This window comes from Carettochelys insculpta, chromosome 3 (assembly GCF_033958435.1).
Source record: "Carettochelys insculpta isolate YL-2023 chromosome 3, ASM3395843v1, whole genome shotgun sequence".
Classification (NCBI taxonomy): Eukaryota; Metazoa; Chordata; order Testudines; family Carettochelyidae; genus Carettochelys; species Carettochelys insculpta.
Genome location: NC_134139.1, coordinates 154280925 through 154299527, shown reverse-complemented (window position 1 = coordinate 154299527; position 18603 = coordinate 154280925). Strand labels below are relative to the sequence as shown.

At 42.0% G+C, this 18603-nt stretch overlaps 1 protein-coding gene across 4 annotated transcripts in view; it reads right to left on the bottom strand.

Moving 5' to 3' along the window:
• The window catches only part of LMBRD1 (LMBR1 domain containing 1), a 164074-nt gene that overhangs the window by 82846 nt on the left and 62625 nt on the right, over positions 1-18603 (bottom strand). The gene's annotated exons all lie outside the window — the stretch shown is intronic.

The following is an 18603-nucleotide window of genomic DNA, read 5'->3' as shown; positions in this document are numbered from 1 at the left end:
AACCTGAAGTGAACGCAGAGAACACACACCTCTGATGTGCCAGTACTCATGACTTTGATTTCTCTATCAATATTTAAAGAAATATAAATGGTATTCCCTCTCAATGCAGACAAAGTTATTTGCTTATCTCAAAAGTCTGAAAAGCAAATAGTATCTGATTTTTACCCTTAAAACCTTATTATGGCTACTTAAACCCTAAGAATTTTTTGAATGCCTTCTAACTTCAGGAAAAAAGTTGCAAATGTGATTTACTATTCTTACGCATACTTTCTTTCCATCATATAATTGACCAATATGTAGTTGAGACTAAGAGCCAATGAGAAAAGAGAATGGCTGTCATTTATACATACGAAAGCTACATCAAATTATCAAAGCTGAGTTATTTAATTCTCAGGAAGTATTCAGGTGACATCTGCAAAACAATCCAGGTATACAACTATCTTATTTTTGAGAGAAGCTGTGTGATTGAATCTCCTGGACTAGAATTTTAACCAAGGCTTGGAAGCACTCCACACTAGTTATTCTTAATGGCGCCAGTTTTCTAGGAGTTCTTTGGAACTTACAACTAAGCGAGGTACAGTGGGAGAAAGTTTTTACATTAGGGATACATTTATATGTATGGCTGCATGTAGAGTGGCTAAATACAATAGTGAAAGGCAGGTTGCATCTACACTTTTCACTGTGGTGCACAGCCACAATCCCTACTAGGTTTACTAAATCAAACTCTGGAAGATCAGCCACAGCATGGTCAATCTTCCCTGTACTGTAGGTGTACCCTAAGATTAACAGGCTCTGTAGAGAAACAGGCTTCATCAAAATCAGCATCTAAAGAAGTACGGAGCTGCAAAATGCCTCCCCTCAAAACACTAAATTAAAAATGGACATCCAAAAGCAATAATTGAGTTACTCATGACGACTTCCCTGTGTATGGAAAAGCCTGTAACAACATCACTGATGGACTACCTTGCAGATTTATGGATAATTTCTTTTCTTCATGGAAGAAACTAAGCATATTCAAATTAACTACTTACTCTTAGGGACAAGGATCCCTTTTATGCCTTTACTACTAGTTTTGACCCATTTTAAGGTATTTTAGAGTATAAATTTTAAAACTTCTGGAGTTTTCATTGAAAATAAGATGGCAGCATTAAGATCCTAATATCTATGGAGAGAGAGTGTTAGAATTTATTATTATTTAGGAAGGAATTTTTCATTGGAACAGAAGATTAGTGCTTTCTCGCTCAAGGAGGATGAATCGTGAGTGACAATTTTCTTCTTGAAGCCAATATAACAAAAGAGGATGCAAATCGACTCTTGTTTCCATTTTCTTAATTTGTAAACTACATAACAGGCACAAAAGGTCAAAAGGGACAATGGCAGCCTATAAACCAAATGAGATAGTTAGGGTTATCCTAGTAATAACCACAGACTTAGTATAATTCTATGAATACTTTAACCTTGCCTTTTCAACTTCTCCCCTTCTCTCGTGCTTAAATATACTGAAGAAGCTCAAGACACAGGTTTGCCATTTCTTAAAATTGAAAAAAAAAAAATCCAGAATACAAGAATGAATGAGTCCACGCCACGTTTTTGCAAATAGAACATCCTGAATCCTTTAAGTTAAGCCTATTTCTACTTCTTACAGATCAGTTGAATGTTTTCAGATGAGACTAACATTATGTTTATAGATATTTTTCAAAAATATTCACACCCTTGGAAACAGTTTATAATCAGCGAGTTCAGAGTAGTTCTTTAAATATCCTCCCATTCCAATTGTCAATCTAACATTTTGAAACGTCTATAAAGTTCAGAACGCGTGAGTACTTTGCAAAACCCCTCAAGTAAATGGTGGAGAGTCTGCAAGCAGAAATATTTAAACACACAGCAAGTTTGCTATAAAGTAAAAAGACATAAGACTCTTTAGAAATACTCAGATTTTTCGTGAAAATTTGATGTACATTGGTGAAATGGGCACTGGTGGGTGAGAAATAAAATCAATGGTGGTGGGAGTGAAAGAATCACTCACCTCAAGTTCATTCTCTTCTGAAGAGTTTTTCTTCAGAAAAATTGAAACCAGGCCACATCTATTCTGAGTGCGTTTTTTTTTTTTGGCAAAAGCCAGGGCTCTTCTGAAAAAATGCCAGAGAATCACACGCTGAACGTGTTCTTTCTATATTAAATTGAAAAAATGCAGCCCTTATTCTAGTGACTTCTGCTCTTGGATGGGGAAAAGCGCCTTTTTCTGAAAGATTCTTTGAGAAAAAAGCATGTAAATGCCACGGGGGCATCTGAATTAAAAACAAAACTCTCCAGAAGAGAATGAGTTTGAGAGTGATTCCTTCACTCCTACCACCATTACATTCTTCCTTCTACCATGCCCACTGATGCCCAATAAAACACTATTATGTAATCAAACCAGTAATTCTATATATCCCTCCCACAGCACCTTAAAACATGCCCTTTCCCCACAATTCATTCTACTTAAACATTGCACATGCCTAGTTTTCCTATACAATTTTGCTCCAGCAAACACCCAATTGGATACCCTCTAGAGCTTCACAGCCACAATCCAATCTCTTGGCATATATATTCTGTCTGCCATACACGTCCAACATTAGTCTCATGCCATCCCTGATACCTGTTTGCATGTGCTGGTCATCCTCCCTACCTGGCCCCTGCCTCTCAAACACACTAACTTTCTCTGCTTCTCGCTCATGATATAAAATGTTTTCCTTCATCCTCCTAAGGCCTAGAACAAGGCTTATCCCACCAAATTTTTGGCAGCTTCAGGATTGTGTCCACCAACTCTTCATGGTGGCCACCCCGATAATTCTTCCTAAAATGTTGAATTATCTTCATGAAAACCAAATAAACATGCACAGAGTCATGTCCAAAACATTGTATTTTATGTGCAGGCTCAAAAATATAGGCAATCATTTATTCTTTACTGAATTTACACAGAATAGCAACACAAGGTGATTTGCACTTAAGTCTTTTTTGCTCTTTCTTTTGGGTTTTCAAGAATTGCTAGCTAGTATGTCTGCTTCTCTGAGAGTACACCTGCTGGTGTACCAGGCTGTTCCTAACCACGTGCAGCATGTCTGACTACCTTCCCTATGAGGTTTCATAATAAGCAAGCCAGAGGGGATTACATCACAGGTAAGTTTGCACACTCCAAGTCTGGAGAAAGCTGGAAACTTGATAGTTTGAATCACAATGCCATCATGCTAGGCACTGTACACACAAAAAAAGGTACTCGCTGCTCAAACGTTTACAGTCTCAACATACGAGTGGAATGTCAGACTGAGAAAAACAAATGAAGGATATATAGAGGAGGAAAAGAAACATTGAAAAATTGTATTTGGTAATATGCTGCAAGTTGATTCCAAAAGCCAGTGCATGCAATCAACCAATGGTGAGGCAGTGTAACATCTCAGAACTCAGAGCCTGTAATGCTGGGAAATGCAGGAAGCGCAGACAAAAAGGTGTGCATTCGCTATATCACGCAAGTGTCTTTGCGGAACAAATGCCTGTAGTTCAATGGATTAAAAGTAATTTAACAACTATTGCAGCAAGCCTGCTACATATTTTATCAGAAACGCTAACCATTTATAGTTAATGCATTTAAAATTAATTAAATTTGGCACTTCTAGCCTCTTGCTGGCAGCTACCATTTGACAATGTTTTGATTTATCTGATAAAGTGCTATATTTAAACAGTAAAATTCTCTTCTGGCTGCATATCCAGTTTTAAAGTACTGTAGGACAGAATTTATAGAGTTATTTCTGATTATCTCAATATAAAGTGATGACACATGAAGCTTTCCCCACTGTCCTGAAATTGTAATTGTTACAAGGCAGTTAAAGTGCCTTTTTTTTTTTTTAAAAAAAAAGCTTCAATTTCAAAAGAAATTTCTACATAGGAAGTAAATCTGTGTGAATGTTCAGGCTTCACAGAGCAACCTGCATGTTTCTAACTTTTAGATTTTTAAAAGGTGCACTTGATTCTTGTGCAAGAGATTTGTTGGCAAGATATAGCACTTAATATAGCATTTCTTGCACAGCACTGCCCTCTAGTGAAAGTGCACACTCGGCTCAGAGCCTACTACAGAACAGCTCTGCCAAACATGAGGAGGTAGTACTGAAAGAGTACATACCCCTCATTCAACTGGATGCTCCTCAAATGGAGGTGTTGTGCTGCTGCTGCCGCCACCAGTGGAGGTACGCTCATTGAGGGCATCACCAAAGCCTCTCTGGAAGGAGGAGCCTGGCCCCAATGTAGGCACGAAGGGGCCAGAAAGTCCACCGTGTAGGCCAGGAAGGCATTGGTGCGGCTGGCACCTTGGAGCGCCGGTACCGAGATGAGCGACTAGAGCATAAGCAGTACTGAGAGCGCTGCAAAATGAGGCTCTCTTCCTTTGACTCCCAGGTGTAGTCCAATGCCAACCAGGGTGGTGCCGTACCTGACGGTGCCAAAGATTGGTAGTGACAGTGCTCATGCGCACTCATTGATGCTGGTCTGCCTTGGTGCCAGGTGATTGAGAATGTCCCTGGTGCTGGAGTCAGAGGTGAAGGCAAGTGGTGCATCAGAGGTGGTGCTGAAGTAACAGGGCCTCAATTTTACCAGACTGACCCACAGAAAACTGCCATTTACATGTGAACCCCCAGTTAGGGGTATCCCCACCATCAGGGCAGCTGAATGTCTGCCAGATAGACAGGCAGAACTTCAGAGTCTCAATGCGTGGATGAGACGATGGTGTAGGGAAGAGGGGTTTAGATTTATTAGGAACTGGGGACACTTTTGGGGTAGGGGGAGCCTATACAGGAAGGATGGGCTCCACCTAAATCAAGGTGGATCCAGACTGCTGGCATTAAACATTAAAAAGGACATAGAGCAGTTTTTAAACTAAGAGGTGGGGGAAAGCCGATTGGTGCGGGGGAGCACCTGGATCGGACGGAGACTTCTCTTACACGAGGCTCCATAGACAGGGATTCCCTAGAAGTTAGTCAGATAGGGAACGTGGGAAATAATATATGGGCAAGATCAGATGTGAAACAATCGTGCATAAAAAAATCCACCACGTCTGTGAAAGGCGGACATATAAATAGTGGTAGTTTTCTAACATGCTTTTACACTAATGCTAGGAGTCTGTCTAATAAGATGGGTGAACTGGAGTACCTCATATCAAAGGAGGAAGTTGACATAATAGGCATCTCAGAAACATGGTGGAATGAGGACAATCAGTGGGACACTATCATACCGGGATATAAATTATATCGGAAAGACAGAACAGGTCGTGCGGGTGGAGGAGTGGTACTATATGTGAAGGATAATATAGAATCAAATGAAGTAAAAATCCTAAAGGAATCAAAATGTTCCATAGAATCATTATGGATAACAATTCATTCCTCTAATATGAATATGGCATTAGGAATATATTACCGACCACCTAACCAGGACAGTGATAGTGATGCTGAAATGTTAAGGGAGATTAGAGAGGCTATCAAAATAAAAAACACAGTAATAATAGGAGATTTCAATTATCCCCATATTGATTGGGTGCATGTCACCTCAGGACGGGATTCAGAGATTAAATTTCTTGATGCCTTAAATGACTGCTTCTTGGAGCAGCTAGTACAGGAACCCACAAGGGGAGAGTCGATTCTCGATCTAGTCTTGACTGGAACGCAGGATCTGGTCCAAGAGGTAACTGTTACTGGACCGCTTGGAAATAGTGACCACAATATAATAACTTTTAATATTCCTGTGTTGGGAAGAACACCGCAGCGGTCAAACACTCTGGCATTTAATTTCAAAAAGGGGAATTACACTAAAATGAGGAAGCTAGTTAAACAGAAACTAAAAGGTAGAGTAATTAAACTAAAATCCCTGGAAGCTGCATGGAAACTGTTTAAAGACACTATACTAGAGGCCCAACTTAAATGTATACCCCAAATAAAAAAACACAGTAAGAGACCTAACAAAGAACCACCATGGCTTAACAGCCATGTTAAAAAGGCAGTGAGAGAGAAAAGGGCAACTTTTAAAAAATGGAAGTCAAATCCTAATGAGGAAAATAGAAAGGAACATAAACACTCCCAAATTAACTGTCATAATGTAGTAAGAAAAGCCAAAAAAGAGTTTGAGGAACAGCTAGCCAAAAATTCAAAAAACAATAGTAAAATGTTTTTTAAATACATTAGAAGCAGGAAGCCTGCTAAAAAAGCAGTGGGGCCCTTGGATGATAAAGATATAAAAGGAGCGATCAAGGAAGACAGTGCCATTGCGGAGCGATTAAATGATTTCTTTGCTTCAGTCTTCACGGCTGAAGATGTTACAGAGGTTCCTAAATCTGAGCCAGCCTTTTTAGGCGACAAATCTGAGGAACTCACTCAGATTGAAGTGACATTAGAGGAGGTTTTGGAATTAATTGATAAGCTGAATAGTAACAAGTCTCCAGGACCAGATGGCATTCACCCAAGGGTTCTGAAAGAACTCAAATGTGAAATTGCGGAGTTATTAACAGTGGTTTGTAACCTATCCTTTAAATCCACTTTGGTACCAAATGACTGGAAGACGGCCAATATAACACCAATATTTAAAAAAGGCTCTAGAGGAGATCCTGGCAATTATAGACCGATAAGTTTAACATCAGTACCAGGTAAATTAGTAGAAACACTAGTAAAGAGTAAAATTGCAAGGCACATAGAAGAGCACGAATTGTTGGGCAAAAGTCAGCATGGTTTCTGCAGAGGGAAGTCGTGTCTGTCTAATCTATTAGAATTCTTTGAAGGGGTTAATAAACATGCGGACAAGGGGCACCCAGTGGACATAATATACCTAGATTTCCAGAAAGCCTTTGACACGGTCCCACACCAAAGGCTTTTATGTAAATTAGGTGGTCATGGGATAGGAGGAAAGGTCCTTTCATGGATCGGGAATTGGTTAAAAGACAGAAAACAAAGGGTTGGAATAAATGGTAAATTTTCACAATGGAGGGGGGTAACTAGTGGTGTTCCCCAGGGCTCAGTCCTGGGACCGATCCTGTTCAACTTGTTCATCAATGATCTAGAAAATGAGGTAAGCAGTGAGGTGGCAAAGTTTGCAGATGACACCAAGTTGTTCAGGACAGTCAAAAGCAAAAGGGATTGTGAAGAACTACAAAAAGATCTCAGCAAACTGAGTGATTGGGCAGCAAAATGGCAAATGAAATTTAATGTGGGTAAGTGTAAGGTAATGCATGTTGGAAAAAATAACCCAAATTACACGTACTACATGATGGGGTCAAATTTAGCTACGACAGATCAGGAAAGGGATCTTGGAGTTATAGTGGATAGTTCTCTGAAGACATCCACGCAGTGTGCAGCGGCAGTTAGTAAGGCAAATAGGATGTTAGGAATTATTAAAAAAGGGATCGATAATAAGACAAAAGATATCATACTTCCCCTATATAAAACTATGGTACGCCCACATCTCGAGTACTGCGTGCAGATGTGGTCTCCTCACCTCAAAAAAGATATATTGGCATTAGAAAAGGTTCAGAAAAGGGCGACTAAGATGATTAGGGGCTTGGAAAGGGTCCCATATGGGGAGAGGCTAGAGAGACTGGGACTTTTCAGTTTGGAAAAGAGGCGATTGAGGGGCGATATGATAGAGGTATATAAAATCATGAATGGTGTGGAGAAAGTGAATATAGAAAAATTATTTACCTTTTCCCATAATACAAGAACTAGGGGACACCAAATGAAATTGATGGGTAGTAGGTTCAAAACTAATAAAAGGAAATTTTTCTTCACACAGCGCACAGTCAACCTGTGGAACTCCTTGCCCGAGGAGGCTGTGAAGGCCAGGACTCTATTAGGGTTTAAAAAAGAGCTTGATAAATTTTTGCAGGTCAGGTCCATAAATGGCTATTAGCCAGGGATAAAGTATGGTGCCCTAGCCTTCATAACAAGGGCAGGAGATGGATGGCAGGAGATAAATCACTTGTCTTCTGTTCTCCTCTCTGGGGCACCTGGCATTGGCCACCGTCGGCAGATGGGATGCTGGGCTTGATGGACCTTTGGTCTGACCCAGTATGGCCATTCTTATGTTCTTATGTTCTGAGGGACCTGTAACACTATCACCTTGACGAGATCCCTGGGACCACTTTAAAATGTGTCCAACATGAGGGAAGGTAGACATCCTCTACCACCACCACTGGTGCCAGCAAAAATACCACTACCAAACTCTATGGACCCACCCTCAGGCCCAGAGCTGATGGTGGTGGGGTGAACCCAAAGGGCCTGGATGGGTCTGGCATGGTGTGGGTTGCCTCTGTGGCCTTCCTTGGCCTCCTACAGAGACAGTGACTACACTCAGTCTTGATTCCCCCACCTCCCTCCCCCAAGTACCAGGGAGTATGACCAGTGCCTGGAAGAGGAGCTCATCTTCAGTGCTGGAGAGTGGTGCCCATGTTCACGATGCTCTTCTGGGCATGACACCAAAGGCTCCTGCACTGTAGCCAGCATGCTGGGAACTGATGATGAAGTCAGTGTTATGTTGGGCTAGGGTCTTAAGTTTGGACTCTGTTAGGAAAAGTGTGAGGTGTTGATCCCTCTGACGCTTTGTCCTGGTTTAAGTCTCCCGCCCCTCTGCTAACAGAGCACTTACTCTGCAGGTGGTCTTCCTCATACACTAAGCATGCAGTGTAGATTGCCCCAGCATGTGCTTGCCACACTTTACACACTCTTTGAATCCCTGAGGCCACTGCATACCCCAGGAGCAGGAACTGTAGGAAGGGTATACTGCCCCGCCCCCGCCAACACCACCACTAGCCTACCTACGAACAACTTGTAAACAGTAACAGAAAGAAAGCCGTGCTAGTCTGTATACTATCAAAATGATAAAGCAGCCCTGCAGCACTTTAAAGACTAAACAGAATAATTTAGTAGATGATGACCTTTCATGGGACAGACCCACTTCTTCAGATCATAGCCATACCATAACAGACAACATTTAAGGCACAGAGAACCAAAAATAGTAATCAAGGTTGACAAATATTGATAATTGATAATATTTTTTCTGATTAGTCAACCTTGACTACTATTTTTGGTTCTCTGTGCCTTAAATATTGAGTCTGGTCTGGTCTGGCTATGGTCTGAAGAAGTGGGTCTGTCCCACAAAAGCTCATCACTTAATAAATTCTATTAGTCTTTAAATTGCTACTGGACTGCTTTTCTGTTTTAACTTGTGACCAGTCATTCACTATAAAAGCTAAAGCTAAGAACTGTGTAGCAGAAGTCAGAGGCTCAACAACTCTTATTGGTAAAAAGAAGGAAGCAAGTGCAGATCAGGTGGACAGTGGTACATATGGAGCATCAAGAGAAGTTGCTAAGAGGGGGCTCCTATGGAAGAGTGACTAGTGATATAAAAGAAGTTATATCAAACCTAGAGTTGAGTTCTATTTAGCTGTAAATCAATGCATTATAGTGGTTGTACGCAGTGCTTTTTTGTGCTGGTACTTGCCAGTACTCAGTACTGGCACCTCCGCAGTCCCAGCCATGGAATTGGCTGGAGCAAAGGGGCATGGAGCTGCCTGAGTAGTGGCACTTAAAAAAAAGGCACTAGTCATATGAATCAATGAGACTGCATCTTTAGAAAAGTTGATTAAAATCAACTGGCAGTGCAGGGCTGGAGCCTGAGTCCCCACTTGCTCCGCAGCAGTAGGGATGGAACATTGCTACTGGGGCAGCAGTTGAGTCCCCTGCCTATGCTGTGTCAGCAGGGGTTGAGAGGCTGCTGTGGGCCTAAGCTGGAGTCAGTCCTCACCCTGTGGCAGTGGAGGCCAGGAGGCTGAGCGCCTGCTTCTCCCGCACCAGGGCAGGACGGGACACTGCTATGGTGCTGGGAACAGGAATCCTACAGCAGCATGGGGCCAGGAGCTGGTGCCCCTGCTTGTGCTGCAGGTGGGAACTGGATCCCCTATACCTGCCCTGTGGTGGGGGTAGAGAGGGAGAACAGGGGCTGGCTGGAGCCTTGTAACAACTCTTGTGAGTCTGGGGTGGAGCCGGAGCCTGAGCCTCAGGGGAGGGAGGGAGGGAGGGAGGGAGGAAGGCTGGCTGGAGCTCCAGTAGTCCCTGAGCACAGCCCTACACTTTCCTTTATCCAACAAATTCTCTTGTTTGGGACCTGTCAAGTACCGAGCACGGTGGATAAGGGAGGTGCAACCTGTATATCCTATTTTATCAGATTAAATTATAAATATGTTGATACGAACTGTTAATGGGTCTGATCCTGCAAATACCTTCAAAAATATTAACTTGAGAACCATGATACTGAACACCATGAAAATATGAATTAAAGGATGGAGCACTCAGAATCTGGAATAGAAGTGAAGAAATCTTGATTCCCAAGATTCTACTGATTTCAAACAAATGACTGTGCAACACAATGACAACATTTGCCATATCTTAGTAACTGGTCCACATACAAAAAAAACTTACAGTATAATACTAGCTAACAGTTTTTAGCTTAAGCAAACAGCTGTTTCTAACATGTATCTTAAGCTCCTAGGCTTTAACCTTACTGAAAACCCAAGCAAAGGGTCATTGTAATAGCTTAAGATGGATTCCCCCTCTCCACAATATTCCTTAAACCTATACAGTTCCATACATTAAAGTAACCCCCAACAACAAAAATCAGCTTCAGAAGATAACTGAAGTAAGGTCAGCTGTGCAATATGAATTCTATCCTCTTGTGCACATACAGTACTGTAACTACAGTAAAGTGTACTGTATGTACAATGTCACTTTCTACAGAATCCCTGTCTCAGGACACAGGATAGACAATCACTAAGTGAAGCAATTGTTATTTGTCTTTCCACATTCAGTATGTGGTTCACTACGCTGTTGATGGCATGCCATACAAAAGCTGAATATACACACTTCTCCTGAAAGGTTTTTCTGCTGTGCTTATGGCAGTAGTATACAAGTGCCTCACAAACATTAAATCATTATCATCCCACTCCCCTGAAAGATGCATTATCCAATTTTACAGGAGAAATTTTTAGCTTAAATCTCTTTAAAGTGTCTGATTGTGGCACTCATCACACCTAGGGCCAGATTTTTCAGAAACATGAACACCAAGAGCTCATATTATGAAATCTCCACTGTTTCCAAGTGAGGGTTGGGGTGTCAGAGAGAGAGCGAGCATGCCAGCCCAGTCCTCCTAGACGCTAAACCCTTCTTTCTTGCAATTCCCTGCCTAATTATACACAAAATTTCTGCAAGGAATGATTCACCAGTCATACAAACTCATTCAACAGACCATAACATTCAAACAACCACCACACAGAATATATCTAACACGTATCAATTTTATTGTTTTACTGAGGCAGATTTCAAAGTTTGCAGATTACTTGACCTAACTCTCTCAATTCTTCACCTTCAACAACCCCAAAACACATGAAGCGCCTCACTTCAGTACAAAGTAAAACCTACTAGAGCAACCTGCCTGGGTAGATGCCTATTGGCAGAAACACCATGGCTGTGTCTACACGTGCCCCAAACTTCGAAATGGCCATGCAAATGGCCATTTCGAAGTTTACTAATGAAGCGCTGAAATGCATATTCAGCGCTTCATTAGCATGCGGGCGGCAGCGGCGCTTCGAAATTGACGAGCCTTGCCGCCGCGCGGCGCGTCCAGACGGGGCTCCTTTTCGAAAGCACGCCACCTACTTCGAAGTCCCCTTATTCCCGTGAGCTCATGGGAATAAGGGGACTTCGAAGAAGGTGGCGTCCTTTCGAAAAGGAGCCCCGTCTGGACGCGCCGCGCGGCGGCAAGGCTCGTCAATTTCGAAGCGCCGCTGCCGCCCGCATGCTAATGAAGCGCTGAATATGCATTTCAGCGCTTCATTAGTAAACTTCGAAATGGCCATTTGCATGGCCATTTCGAAGTTTGGGGCACGTGTAGACGTAGCCTATATTAGCTCATCCCAGAGAATCTATATGTGCCTACAGGCATCACATTATCCGTTAAACTAGAAACTTGAGCAGTCATAGATAATCATTAGTAATGCATATATAGACAGGTATTTAAATTCTGAATTTACTAATTTGTGAATGTCTTGTTAAAGGAATGTTAAGGTTGCAGATGTTTTTCCTGTAAATTCACAATCTCAAAGCAAGTGTAATTTTACTGAGTTTTCCTTGAACAAATATATCAAGTAAAAAAAGTAAGTTTCATTTACTTAAGTTTTCTTCTCAATAAAACAATGAAAATCACGAGCAAAAGGTTAATCACTTAATAAATAAGCAATAAACCAATCACTTTCTAATGTGTTATACAAAATTAATCTGAAAATACTAAGCCATATGACTGCTTAAAGAAATGTGTTTAGGTGTAGTGCAATATCCAGGTTAAAAGAAGTTATATCAAACCTAGAGTTGAGTTCTATTTAGCTGTAAATCAATGCATTATAATGGTTGTACGTAGTGCTTTTTTGTGCTGGTACTTGCCAGTACTGAGTACTGAAACCTCCGCAGTCCCAGCCATGGAATTGGCTGGAGCAAAGGGGCATGGAGCTGCCTGAGTAGTGGCACTTAAAAAAAGGCACTAGTCATATGAATCAATGAGACTGCATCTTCAGAAAAGTTGATTAAAATCAATGATTTCAGTCTAGGCTTTCCAACTGGTGAGTTAAATCAATCATTTCGCCATAGACACTGCTTTATATCTGCCAACCTGTGACAATTTCTAAAACATGAGGGAATGTGCAGAGAAAAAAGGGAAAAAGAAAAATACCAGCATTCTCCAGATGGTAGAAAAATGGATCTTTTAGGACTGAAGGTCTAATGGTCAGAGCTGCCACATCAATGATGTAGGCCAGGGGTCAGCAACCCCCAGCATGCATGCGTGGCCCACGGGCCTATTTTCATCTGCACATAAGGCAGAAACTCAGCCTCGCCCTGCCTTGCACCTCCTCTCCCATGTAAGCAGGAGCTGCCTGTGGATTAAAAGACCAGCTAATGCTACTAACCACAACATAAATGCTAAAGCTCTGCATCTTAATTTATTAATGAAGCTGTTTGTAAGTAGGACTGTTAGGGACTTCAGAAAGTATTGCCCGCACACATTGCACTGACCAAGGTCAAATTTCAGCACTCCACCTTGGAAAGGTTGCTGACCCCTGATATAAGCAAACTGAGACACCCCAATTTAGGGTGGCTGGGCAGTGACAGTAGGTTGAGGCAGTAGCTGGAGTGGGGTAGGCCCATGGGGGCTTGGCCTGCTCTAGCACTTCAGCTGAAGGGTGGAGGGGAGGCATGGAACAGGATCTTGCAAGCCCCCATACCCCTAATCCAATCCCCCATTCCATACAAGGAGCACTGGACAGGAAGAGCAGAATAAGTCTTCAGCTGGGCTCTACTGCTAGAGCACCAGATGGTCAGAGCAGGACAAGCCCCATATCCAGATCTCAACATGAGTGTCGGGTGGGTGGGTGGAGCAGAGCAACCCCCGTACAGTATGAACCCTTCCCTCAGCTGGAGCTGAACAAATCCCTGCACTTTGACTCTGCTCCCCAGCAAGGGTGCCAGACTAGCTGAGCAGGGTAGGTGCAGCGGCAGGTGCACAGATGGGATGGGAACAGACCTGGATAACTGGGTGGGACACTGCACCAAGTGTGTTCTTACTCTTCCTCAAGCAGTGAGTAATCATAACAAGCAGCACTAAAACAGAAGTATGAAGCACCAGAGGAAATGAATGAGTAAACCCTACCAAGCTTTAACTGCAGAATGTCAAAAGATTAAAAACAGGAGTTTTAAAAAGTCACCTTAGAGAACAAAGGGAATGGAAATCTCAGTGTGTCACAGAAGAAACTGTGTATTGTTTAAAAAAATCATTGGCAGAACGCTATTCATGCACTTGGCAATAAAGTTGGATTTTATTAGAGAAGACTTGACTATATGTTACTACGTTGCCTCAGGTTTTCATATAGTTTCAGCTCCCCTCCACATTAAGGAAACATTGAACAGCATGAGAGGCTAAGATTGCAAAAAAGAAGCAACACATTCATAGCTGTGAATTCTGTTAGTAGAGAACTTCAGAAGAGAAACAAAAAACTTTGACCAAGTTATTGTGTATCCAAAAAACTCATCTCTGCTATGCCCTACAATACCCATTAACTAAGTACAGTCATACCCTGAGATACGTCCACTCGGGCGATGAGAATTCAAGTTTACGAGCAGCTTGATTAAGGACCACTACTTCACCTTACAAGGCATTTACTCAAGTTTTTGAATGCCTCAGTGGGATGTGGACACCCTGCAGCTGGAGGAAGTCAGCCTATCCTGGCCCCACCCCTGCCGCTCGCTCCTCGGGTGGCTAGGGGGCCGCCTCTGCCCGCCCTGCACAGCGGTGCCTCGGGCGCCGCTCGTCACCTGGCGGTGGTTTCCTGGAGCCCCCAGCACAGCCTTTACCTGGGGCTGGTCTGGCATCCACCTCAGCACTGCAGCAGCCAGAGGCTGCTCTCAAGTGCTCCTGGGAGACATGGCTGCTGGGCACACACTCCATCCTGGCCCTGCCCCTGCTGCTCACTACCCAGGCAGCTAGGGGGCCGCCACCACCTGCTCTGCGCAGCTGTGCCCCTCTTCCAGGTAAACATAAGTGGGTGTAAATTTTGGGGCTCAGGAAAGCATACATTTTTTCCCATTGAAATTAATGGCAATTACATTTTCATTTTACAAGTATTCGCCCTAAGAGGGGTTTTTCAGGAACGAATTACCCTCATGAGGTGGGCAAGACTGTATTGTAAAGTAACCAAATTAGTGACATTTCATCAAAATTAAAAATGTTATGAGTTTAGTTTACAAAAAACTACAGTGCTATCTTAAATATTTTACGGTATTTCATAACCACCTGCTCATCTTTAATGTTAATGTTTATAGCGTTTTTTCCAAAAAGCTGTATAAAGAAAATAAACACCTGAAAGTGAACCAGTGCTCTCAAAGTCAGAAAGAACTCAGGAAAAGCTTTATCTTAGTGGGTGAAAGTTTAATACAGGATTCATAGCACTAGAAAATAAAGTCATACTTTGGACAAAAAAGAATGTGATACGTGAAAGCGTTATTAGAAAGTTTCAATGATCAGTAGACCAAAAGTTAAAAAACCTGACACCTGTTTCAGGGTTGGTAATGATTTTGTTCTTTCAGACCATGAGAAACAATCATTTTGTAATTTACATACAAAAGCTGCAAGGAACACCAAATAATTCTTATTCAATGTTTTGGAAAAGTTACAAAACCAATTATATTCTTCCTTCAAGGACATGCTAAATGAGATGCACCAAATATCACTCAGAATTAATCGGCCTATCATAGTGTGAATAATATGTTATTCTGCCTTGAATTCAAACAGCAACTTAGAGCTGACGACAACTATTGTATTAATACCTGAGGCTATATAAAATCATTTCAATGCGGAGCACATTAATGAAATCATAGATGCAAACTACATCATCTGTGAAACTGCTTCAAACAAAGCATTCCAATTGTAATCTATCATTTTACTATTAGTTTCCATGTTTACAGACAGTTAAAGTTGTCAGCATAAATCACTGAGATCATGGAATTTCTCAAGCCCTACAAGGGCCATTTGTTCAAATTTATTGCATTTTACTTTAAAAAAATGGTAATGTGCTACAGTATTAATCCACAAACTAAGAGGAAAGTGTTCTTTGTAAGCTGGAAATCTAAAAAAATTCAACACATTCAAGAGCCATCCACAAACAACGATTATATTCTTTTTTTAAAATCAGTTGTTAGAAAGTACAAAGCAATAATGTTTGAGCTGTTATATACTTTCATTGTACGCATACTTTCTAAAAAACAAAAAGACATCTGAGTTTTTACAAATATTGGTATTGCATGTATTTACCAGATTACCCTTTCTAAATGTATTGAAGGATAAAAGACAACCTGGGCTGCTTACATTCTATACTTGCAATAAAAATACCTCCAACTGATCTTTTGAAGTGCTATGGAGAAATAAAACATGTAAACATAGTAAGGAGGTAAATGAAAAGCAATTGAAAGCATGAGATTTAGCATCAGTTATCTCCCAAAATACTGTAGAATTGAGAAACCATGTAACTTTTTTTTTTTTTTTTTTTAAGGCTGTCTTCATTTACCCATGAGCCTTATCACTAGTTTGATGACAAATACATATGATGTCAAACAACCTGGCAGAAGAAACATGGACCTATTTCCAGGGAGCTGTGGTCTGGGAAGCCATGGGGCTAGGGAGCTGACTAGAAGCCTGCCAGGGAACCGCAGGGCTGGAGAGTCCGCTAGAAGCTGGGTGAGGTTGGCTGGCAAGGTAACCAGCAGGAAGCAGGCCAGGGAGCAGTGGAGGGGCCAGTTAGCCAGCCAGGAAGACAGCTGGGGAGTAGTGAGGCTGCCGCTGCCAAAGCAAGGAAACCACAGCTGGGGTCAGGAATCAGCACCCATAGGTGGGCCGGCACCTAGAGGCCAGCATCCTGGACCCAGGGCGCTCCAAGTGGTGTCAGGAAAGTGGCTAGGGCTGATGACCAGGAAGTGAACCCTAAGAACACTGACCACCCCGATCCAGCAAAATCCCCCATCTGCGACTGCTCAAGTCCTAGGAGTGCTGGACCAGAGAGGTGCAATCTGTACTGATAAAAATTCAGAAGATGATATTTGGAAAAGGGAAAAAAAGACATCTTTGGCCATAGGTAATTACCACTGTAGTAGCTTGATTATCCAGCAAACCCAGTAGCCCAAGATTGCTGGATAATCATTTTCCAGATAGTTGAGTGGGGTAGCTAGATGCCAGTCCCATGGCCGCTGGCCCCACTTTGCAGTCCCTGGCCATGTGGCTGGGGTGGAGCAGATGCCTGTGGAGAGTGCCAGTTATTTGAAATATGGATAACATGGCTTTTACTGTACCACATGCACTCTGTCCTTACACTCCAAACCAGAGCACCCACAGCCACAGACATGGATATCAGCTAACCACTCATAAAATGATTTTTGTGAAGTGCCTTTCTACCTTGTCATAGCCTTGCTTGAGCACGCTGCAGTTAGCATACCAAAACTAAAACACTAAGAACCCATTCAAAAAGGCAAACTTTAATGGGATGTATCAGAAGGGTAGTCGAGTTAGTCTGTATCTTCAAAAACAAAGTCCTGTGGCACCTTATAGACTAACAGGTATTTTTGAGCATAAGCTCTCATGGGCAAAGACTCACTCTGTCAGATGTATGAGTGGGAGTTCCAGAGGAGGGTTTAAGTTTATAGACCCTCCTCTGGAACCCTACTCCTGGATCTGACGAAGTCTGTCTTTGCCCACGAGAGCTTATGCTCCAAAACACCTGTTAGTCTATAAGGTGCCACAGGACTTTGTTTTTAAATGGGACGTGATTTCTAAAAAACAATCCAGGACAATGCAAACAACACTTTTCAACGTAAGTATTTATGGAATCTCACAGTTAATGTTTCCCTCCTTGCTGCTCTTTACTTACCTGTTCATCTATTATGAACTTTTCCTTTCAATTTTATAATTGCATTTTAGAAAAATCCGTAAAACAAGAGGCACTAAACAAATGACAAAAAATAGGGTCTCATATTGCTAATGAAACCTACTAATCTCTACATAATGTTCACGACTATTCTGTACCATTAAAAAAAAAGCTATTCATCATCAGTAACAACCCCCTCACTAGGGTCAGATGCCTCTCACTATTCCCTTGCATCTTTCTCTGTCCAGTGCAGAGTGGCTTAGTTTCTGTGGTGCAGAGCTTGTCTAATCTACTATATCTACCCATTCTCTGTGGGGTCTGCCTCTCCTATTCCAGCCAGCCATTATGCCGAATACTAGGGTCTTGATTTTTTGTTAGTAGTTCATTCTGCAGATATGCCCAAATACCCATCCCTTCTATTGTATAACCTGTTGCAGTAAGTTCTCTTTCAGCTGTATCTTCTTACATAATTCCTCATTGGTGACTTTCTGCATCCATCCTATTTGCAGGATCTTTCTAAAACTCCTCTTCATCATCAGTACCCTTCTCCTCAAATCTTTCATTATCACCCATGTCTCATCCACTACAACATTCTGCGGAATACATACTTTTTCCAAGACTCAAGCTTCGTTCCTACGCTAATCACTTTGCTTTTCCAGATCTTATCACCTTCAAACTCACTCTTGCTATTTAGTCACTTTTCTTCTGACAGTCTAGATCAAGTTATGTTGTTCCCCAGATATGCAAATTTCTCTACAGTCTCTAGTTCAATCCCATCTACTCTGACCTTCCTTTCTAGTTCCTTACCTCCAAACACCATTGTTTTATTGATGTTCATAGTCAGTCCATACCACTTCCATTTCTCATTTAGCACCCACGACACTCACTAGTTTCTCTTCACCTTCCTCAATGACTATCATATGCAAACCTCAAGTTGTTAATTCTCATCCCGTGCACCAATATCCCTTCTACGTCTTGCTTGATCTTGTCCATTGCTTTCTAGATGTGCAATGAAGATACTTGGCAATATCAGATCTCCTTGTCTTGTACCTCTACAGATTCTAAACCAAATTCCCATCCCTCTG